Source organism: Myxocyprinus asiaticus, chromosome 32 (assembly GCF_019703515.2).
Source record: "Myxocyprinus asiaticus isolate MX2 ecotype Aquarium Trade chromosome 32, UBuf_Myxa_2, whole genome shotgun sequence".
Classification (NCBI taxonomy): Eukaryota; Metazoa; Chordata; class Actinopteri; order Cypriniformes; family Catostomidae; genus Myxocyprinus; species Myxocyprinus asiaticus.
Genome location: NC_059375.1, coordinates 41,217,501 through 41,226,018, shown reverse-complemented (window position 1 = coordinate 41,226,018; position 8,518 = coordinate 41,217,501). Strand labels below are relative to the sequence as shown.

At 37.5% G+C, this 8,518-nt stretch overlaps 1 protein-coding gene and 2 long non-coding RNA genes across 3 annotated transcripts in view; 2 read left to right on the top strand and 1 right to left on the bottom strand.

Moving 5' to 3' along the window:
* The first annotated feature begins 605 nt into the window (after nt 1-605).
* Nucleotides 606-3,644, top strand: LOC127423619 (uncharacterized). Its single transcript, XR_007894359.1, has 3 exons — nt 606-682; nt 3,300-3,449; nt 3,541-3,644. It is a non-coding gene; the product is annotated as an uncharacterized LOC127423619 (long non-coding RNA).
* Nucleotides 3,645-5,399: 1,755 nt separating this feature from the next.
* LOC127423616 (uncharacterized) overlaps nt 5,400-8,518 on the top strand; it is a 20,210-nt gene continuing 17,091 nt past the window's right edge. Inside the window, exon 1 of the long non-coding RNA XR_007894356.1 lies at nt 5,400-5,539. This is a non-coding gene — a long non-coding RNA (uncharacterized LOC127423616). The remainder of the gene's footprint in view (nt 5,540-8,518) is intronic.
* LOC127423602 (disintegrin and metalloproteinase domain-containing protein 12-like) overlaps nt 5,534-8,518 on the bottom strand; it is a 138,807-nt gene continuing 135,822 nt past the window's right edge. The window contains exon 23 of the mRNA XM_051668051.1: nt 5,534-8,518. This exon is cut by the window's right edge and continues 1,063 nt beyond it. The gene's annotated coding sequence lies outside the window, so the exon portion shown is untranslated.

Here is an 8,518-nt window from a genome sequence, read left to right as displayed (position 1 = left end):
TTCCAGTCATGAAAGTGCAGCTCCTATCTACTTGAATGAAGAAAGACCGAAATCTCCAAAATGGTTGGTCAAGATTACGATCAAAGATCATATTTCATATCAGCAGTTAAATCTGACAACACTGGTAGCATACATGGTGCTTCTTTACCTCAGATTACGCTATAAACGCAATTTTCCCAGTTTATATAGCTAATGCGCATGCGCGTTCTAGAGTTGATTGACAGGCGATGTCTTTATCTAAAAGGTGATTGGATCTTTTGCCTGTAAGGCGGGACTTCCTTTCTACATCCGTTGACCGTTGGCTGCCGTTGGGCGTTCCAATTTCTCTCATTAATTTTAATAAAACTGGTCCATCTCTGCTAAATAATATCTGATTTCTTCAATTCATGTAAAATGTCGGTGCGATCATTATTTTACACATTTTATATATTTTATGTATTTATCCACAGTCGTTAAGTTTCTTGAAAGAAAACGCGGATATAAAAATGATTTATCCATTAAACGAACTTCTTGTAAATTGTTTACATCTGGAATGGATCATTCTATTGTGCATATGCAAATATAACACGCAGAGTCAAACGCTGATTGGACGATGAGTGGCAGGAGGGCGGAGCCTGTGGAGTTCATTGAAAGAAGTCGTCATGATTTCAAGATCACTGGATGCAGAGGACAGTTCACACGGGTTTGTTCAAATCACTATTAGCAACGAAGTGATATGAAAAGTTATTGATCTGAATGTAACTGACACATTTAAAGGGTTTGTGAATGTAATGTTATTAACCCTTAATGGCCTGTCTCTGCTAATACATGAAGTAATAAATAAACTGCTCATGTATTCTTCTCTTCTCTTCTTAGTTCTATTTTGTTCTTTGAGTGTCATCTAGTGGTTGAATGTTGCAGAAACACATTTTCTGAATGAATCTATCTTAATGGACTCTGTCTCTTGGGCAGGGGCGTATTATGCCTAGCAAGGGCCCTGGGGCCAATTTTCTTTTAGGGTCCCCCCGATCCAATTATCTTTCAAAGTTGCAATCCACGCAGTCAGTTTTCATTGATATAAGTCTCTTTTAATACCCGTTTTGTTTTTTTACAGTCAGATTAACTCAAACATACAGCATTGATGTGGTAAAGAAACCACAAACAAGTTCGCTGAACGGCCCCTGTTCTTAAAGAGACAGTACCATTTTAACATTTCTTATACATAATGTAAACTCAATGTCAATACTTGTAAATACTACAAATTATGCATACAAAAAACAAGAATGTAACAAAATGTGTAATGTGTAAATGTTTTAACTTTATCAAACACTTTAAATATAAAGAATTTAACAAATAGACTCCTACAGCATGTGCATATGGGTTTGGTGAAACTTGGCAAAGAGTTCAGGCAGTTCTGGGTCGCGATGCTGTATATTTTCTATCTCATCCATTCATAAGTGATCATCCCTATTCCCTATTTCCCTTAAAGACTTTACCCTCTATTGTGAGAGCTTTGAAGGGCTGAAAGGTTTGGGGATTAAAAATAGTGTTCATTTGGTCATTTTATTGTAAATTCTGTTTGCAGTGACCCTACAGCTTGGCTACCATTATTATTCTCCCATCGAGAAGCCCTGTGAAGGGATCATGTAAGCCAAAATCCCCTAAAGTAGATTATATTAACAGAATTTTTAAATGATCTAAGAGTCTGTTTTTGAATGTTCGTGATTTCAAACTTCAGCGGTCAAAAAGCCCTTTAATCTGCTTTAAGATGCTCTCTTCTGTCTATCTATCTATCTATCTATCTATCTATCTATCTATCTATCTATCTATCTTTCTTTCTGTCTATCTATCTATCTATCTATCTATCTATCTTTCTTTCTGTCTATCTATCTATCTATCTATCTATCTGTCTGTCTGTCTGTCTGTCTGTCTGTCTGTCTGTCTGTCTGTCTATCTATCTATCTATCTATCTATCTGTCTGTCTGTCTGTCTGTCTGTCTATCTATCTATCTATCTTTCTATCTATCTGTCTATCTTTCTTTCTGTCTGTCTATCTATCTATCTATCTATCTATCTATCTATCTTTCTTTCTGTCTGTCTGTCTATCTATCTATCTATCTATCTATCTGTCTATCTTTCTTTCTATCTGTCTATCTATCTATCTATCTGTCTATCTATCTATCTATCTGTCTGTCTGTCTGTCTGTCTCTCTATCTATCTATCTGTCTGTCTGTCTGTCTGTCTGTCTGTCTCTCTATCTATCTATCTATCTATCTATCTATCTATCTATCTATCTATCTATCTGTCTGTCTGTCTGTCTGTCTGTCTGTCTATCTATCTATCTGTCTGTCTATCTATCTATCTATCTATCTATCTATCTATCTATCTATCTGTCTGTCTGTCTATCTATCTATCTATCTATCTGTCTATCTTTCTGTCTATCTTTCTTTCTATCTGTCTATCTATCTATCTATCTGTCTATCTATCTATCTATCTATCTGTCTGTCTGTCTGTCTGTCTCTCTATCTATCTATCTATCTATCTATCTATCTATCTATCTGTCTGTCTGTCTGTCTGTCTGTCTGTCTGTCTCTCTGTCTATCTATCTATCTATCTATCTATCTATCTATCTATCTATCTGTCTGTCTGTCTGTCTGTCTGTCTGTCTGTCTGTCTGTCTATCTGTCTGTCTGTCTGTCTGTCTGTCTGTCTGTCTATCTATCTGTCTGTCTGTCTGTCTGTCTGTCTGTCTGTCTGTCTGTCTATCTATCTATCTATCTATCTATCTATCTATCTATCTGTCTGTCTGTCTGTCTGTCTGTCTGTCTGTCTGTCTGTCTATCTATCTATCTATCTATCTATCTATCTATCTATCTATCTATCTATCTATCTATCTATCTATCTATCTATCTATCTATCTATCTGTCTATCTATCTATCTATCTATCTATCTGTCTGTCTATCTATCTATCTGTCTGTCTGTCTCTCTATCTATCTCTCTATCTATCTATCTTTCTTTCTGTCTATCTATCAATCATCTATCTATCTATCTATCATCTATCTATCTATCTATCTATCTTTCTTTCTTTCTCTTACTGTAAACCTGTAAAAATGTCTAACTTCAAGCATTTAAAACTGCAATATTGGGGAGAAATGCAGTTATAGCTAAGAATAGTATAACAAATGAAACAGGAAGGCAACAGGGTCCTATAAGCGGGCTGGGGGCCCTCATAGTCACAGGGCCCTATTGTGGGGGTCTTGTATAAGCTGACAGCTGTAGGGGCCACATATTCAAGCGTATATAAACATTTGTTTTCAAAGTTGATGGGCTGCCAGACCTTGCAGACCAGGCCGCTGGTAGTAAAGGGCCCTTGGGCACTGGCCCCACTGGCCCCGTCCGTAATACACCTATACTCATGGCTTTAGACTGGATCCAGCGCTGTAGAGATGGTAGAAGCATTTGAAAGTTAGGTAAAGATGCCATTCTTCTTGATACAGATTAAAGATAATTTAAAGACATGTAAGTATTTGGATCACTGATTCAATTTTTATGTTGTTTCAGAATATCATCAGATTGTTGGTGAACGAGGAGTCAAGAGGGATCAGACTAAATAACAGACGACAAACCAGTTTCATAATCAGACAACAACATACAGTATTTTATTTCACATTTCTTCCTTTATTAAAGATTTATTATAAAAAAGCCTTGTTTACACCTGTGGCAAACATAGAACAGAGTATGAAAGGAACATTACATGATAAGTTTACTGAGTGTAGATACAACATGACTTAAAGTGAATATAGTAAATGATAATTGTGAATAAAACAAGCAAGGCAGTTAACCTAGAAACACGTGATTATAATATAATCAAGTCAGAGTCTAAATTTGAACAGTCTTTGTAATGCACTGTGGTTTAACACTGTATAAAAGGCAACATAACATTGAAAACGCCTTGATGTTTGTTGAATTTACAATGTAAACACTGAAATATAATGACACTGTGAGTAACAGCTCATAAAAATGTGTCCAGTATACAGGCCTACAAGGCCAAACCCCCCGTTTGAGATCATAAACGGCTCTGTGGCGACAGAGTGTGAAGACCAATATGTGAGAAAATGTAACGGCCATGAAACTGCATCAGAATTTATTAAAGATATGTTTTTCAGTCTCGATTTATCCGTGAAACTGCACAGAAACGTGAAGACCCAGTGGCTACGTTCACACAACAGTAGAATGCAATTGTCAGTCCAGTTTGGAGTACTTAAAAACAACATTTACATTTGTGGCAAAATTTTTGCTAAATAACATTATGTTGCTCCTGACAGGTAACACAGCAGTTCCGAGGTGAAATGTCCACTATGTGGCGCTAAAAGCAAGTTAAGTGTTCTCCCAAACAGATGAGGTTTTTAAGTTTAATGGTCTATTGATTAACCAACCTCCCTACCCCAAACCTTAAACCTAAACCTAACCGATAGTGTCATTAAGTCGTCATTTTTATTTGTATAGCGCTATTCACAACACACATAGTTTCAAAGCATATTATGCTGTAACAGAAAGTGATGCTGAAACGTCTTAAAGTCGTCATTAAATCAAAATTAAAGTTTTGCTGCTTTTAGTCTATAATTATTCCTTTTAAGGTCATCAATATGCTAGTGTATTTCCAAATGCTGACAAAATTCATCCGTTTCTCTTTTTCGGCTTGACTGACCGAGACACAGTCATGATGACACAAAGCGCCTGAGAAACTTTGTCCAATCAAATGGTTTCTAGAACAAGAACACACCCTCCCCCTAGCATGTCTGGCTGTGTTCAAACTGGCTCTGATCGTGCCTTCGCAGGGTACTTCGAAAGGAGCACAATCCATGCTGTAGGGTCAATTCCAAACAGATTTTACGATAAGAATCGCTTAAAAATTAGTTTTGACATACCATTATCACCTTTCAGCCTTCTGAAGCTCTCACAGTGGAGGGTAATTGTCTTCGTATGGATTAGGGCATAGGAATGATGACTTCTAAATAAGACACGCTGACGCCGAAGCTGGACGAAAGGAAACTCGTTGGAGTTTATTTATATTTATCTGCGGAAGGAGGTTTCTTGGATATACCGCTCGAGTAAGTGTTTTTTATTCTTTATGCTTAGTGTATTGTGATTCAAAACATGAACAAATTAGCTTCTACACACTTGTTGCACATTCATCTGTATTTGCACGACGGCTCCAGCCTTGTCCTAACGTAAACAAAGTCCCCGCCCTACATTTTTTTCTCGTTTGAAAAGACGTTTCACTTGGAAATACGTCACAGTACAGTAATAAAGTCAGTCAACACTTCCGTTTCATGGCAAATTTAAAGTCCTCTTGTGCGGTTTAACCTCGTGTGACCACGCATGCACATGCATGGACGCTGTATTTTGGCTTCGCTATACGTGAGACTCTGGGCTGTCAGTAAAGTGTTAAACTTTTGACAAGAGTTCAGGCAGTTCTTTTTGACATGTGGCAAAACAACATGGCGCTGACCACAGCAGAGCTTGACTTTAGGGCGAAACGCCAACAAAACTTAATCTGGTAAGAAACCTAATTACGTTTTTACATTGAGACCCATTTTAGTCAAAAGACTATAGAGTTGTTTATGTTTATTAGGTGCTACTAGTTACAAATCAAAAAGGGAAATGTAAAATGCACACAGCAGTCACGCTCGGGTCTCAGAAGGTTAAGTGAATAATGCAACTGAAAATCGTGCCTTACTAATTATTGCCTTTAGGCCATTAAAAGCAAATGTAAGATACAAAACGCATTTTATGGTGCTTCTATGAAACTTCTGGCTCACATGTCGTCTTGCGTGCTCTTCAGGACACCTTTGCGTCACAATCTGTTGACAACACAACGCTCTGTCAGTTGAGCTACCGTGCAATTCGATCACGCTAAAACAAGCATGTAAATGTAGTTAATGATGTATTGAAAATGTTAAATTAATCCATGAGCTATTGTAAAAGTGTTTAGATGTCATAAGATAGCATTGTGTGAGGAACAATGTGAAAAGTGAGTATTTATTAACTGATAATGTGCAGTTTTACTCGTGATTTGTGTGAAAGTGAATAAAAGTCATTGTTGTTTCAGCGCCTCGTGTTCATTTCACCAGGAAACTGCCATGATGCGTATAACTTTTTATCTTCCACAAGGAGTTCTCCAAAGAGTTCTTGGCTAGGAGTTTTTGCTTAAACCTATTCAGAAAACTGCTAAGAGCAAGTTTTAGTAAGGAAATATTAAGATAAGAGTAAGGTGGAGTTGACCTCGTTGCTATAGATGACGTCACATTTTATTAGCGCATACTTTTAAATCGCCCTTAGTGATTGGTAGACAGGGAACTGCTGTTTGTCAGCTTAGATAGACAGACAGATAGACAGACAGACAAACAGATAGATAAAGAGACAGACAGACAGACAGACAGACAGATGATAGATAGATAGATAGATAGACAGACAGACAGATGGATGGACGGACAGACAGATAGATAAAGAGACAGACAGACAGACAGACAGATAGATGATAGATAGACAGAGATGGATGGATGGACAGATGGACAGACATACAGACAGATAGACAGACAGACAGACAGACAGATGGTAGATAGACGGACGGACGGATGGACAGACAGACAGACAGATAGATAGACAGACAGACAGAGAGACAGACAAACAGACAGATAGATGATAGATAGACGGACAGATGGACGGATAGATAGATGATAGATAGACAGACAGACAGACAGATAGATGATAGATAGATAGATAGACAGACAGACAGACAGATAGATAGATGATAGATAGATAGACAGACAGACAGACAGATAGATGATAGATAGATTGATGGACAGACGGACGGACGGAAGGACAGATAGATAGACAGACAGACAGACAGATAGATAGATAGACAGACAGACAGACAGATAGATAGATGATAGATAGACAGACAGACAGACAGATGATAGATAGATAGACAGACAGACGGATGGACGGACAGACAGACAGACAGATAGACAGACAGACAGACAGACAGACAGATAGATGGACGGACGGACAGACAGGCAGCAGACAGACAGACAGACAGATAGATAGACAGACAGACAGACAGATAGATTTTTCATTTGATGAACATTTCTTCTTTCTATGTAATGAAACGAGCGTGCATCATGCGGTCTGGAGTGGGCAAATATAGTTTGATCAGTTATTCTATTAATGTATCACAGAAATTCCCAATTCTTCCGGGCTACACAGTATCATTTTTATGTGGCCAGCGAGCGCAGATTTGTCAAAACCTTTATCTCCGGTGTAATTTGGTTGTTTCAGTTTCTGGGAGAGGTAACGGCATCTCTAACTAAGTTTACAATAATAATAACACCCTTGCGATTCAGACGATACCTTTTTAAACGGTCAATGTCATAATAATATTCTAATATATTGTTTTTAATATGGATTGACGACAGCAGACATGCTTCGGATCGTTTGTGAGTCACGCTTAGGGAGTTAGAAGTCCTCAGGACGACTTCTAAACTGTCGTGGGTTAAGGAGCTACTTTTAGCATTAAAATGCTTTATCAGTTACTCTTAGATGAAAATTTTACAAGTCCTAAAATTAGGAGTGGCACGCCCCTAATTTTTAAGAGTTGCTCCTAAATTCCCGTGTTAGGAGCTACTTTTAGCCTTTAGATTTTCTATGAATATGGGCCCTAGTTGCTATCTTTATTACAATTTAATTTAAAACATATAATTTTGCAGTTCCTACTAAAGTTACACACCATGCGCAAAACCCATTGTTTTTTCACATGTGGCTCTTGGCGAGTACTAATATTGGACCCTGGTGTCAGTACAAAGAGATGACCATAATTACACCACTAAACCACATTTTTAAATTGCATTTCCATGATCAAGTATTTAGGAAATTTGTGAAGATCTATTCCTGCAGTACTGTTTTCTTTAATCCTACCAAATCTCCCATGATCATTTTCCAAACAAACCTACTAACCATAATGTGTTTGAGGGAGACCAAAGAGGATCATGAGAATATTAAGAGATATTGTTGGTGATAGAGAAGGATTCATCCAGTTTTTTTTTTTTCATTAACCACAATCCACAATTATTTCTGGTCAAATGTAAAAAAGTTAATCTTTAGAGTACAAATATAATCCAAAAGGTTATTCATTTCCCTACCAGAACAATGTGTACATTACATCTAAGGAAATACTGCTACATGACTCTAAAAAGAGGACAGGTTTGGCGCACTGATTTATTTTATATTTTCAGATGTGTGATTAAGAAAAGTTAAACAGAACAAGACTGCAATACAACAACTGCCTCTGTCTATTTTCCTTACAAGCTTTGAAATCAGATGAGAGAGCCGGACTTGTGTACTTGTGCTGGACTGGTGCATATAATCTGTTGCAATGTTTTGCATAATTGGCATGAAAATAATGTCACCAAAAATATCCTTGAAGGATAGTTGTTCCACACCTGTAGGGGTCTTTGTTCTGTGGAACACATCAGGTGCA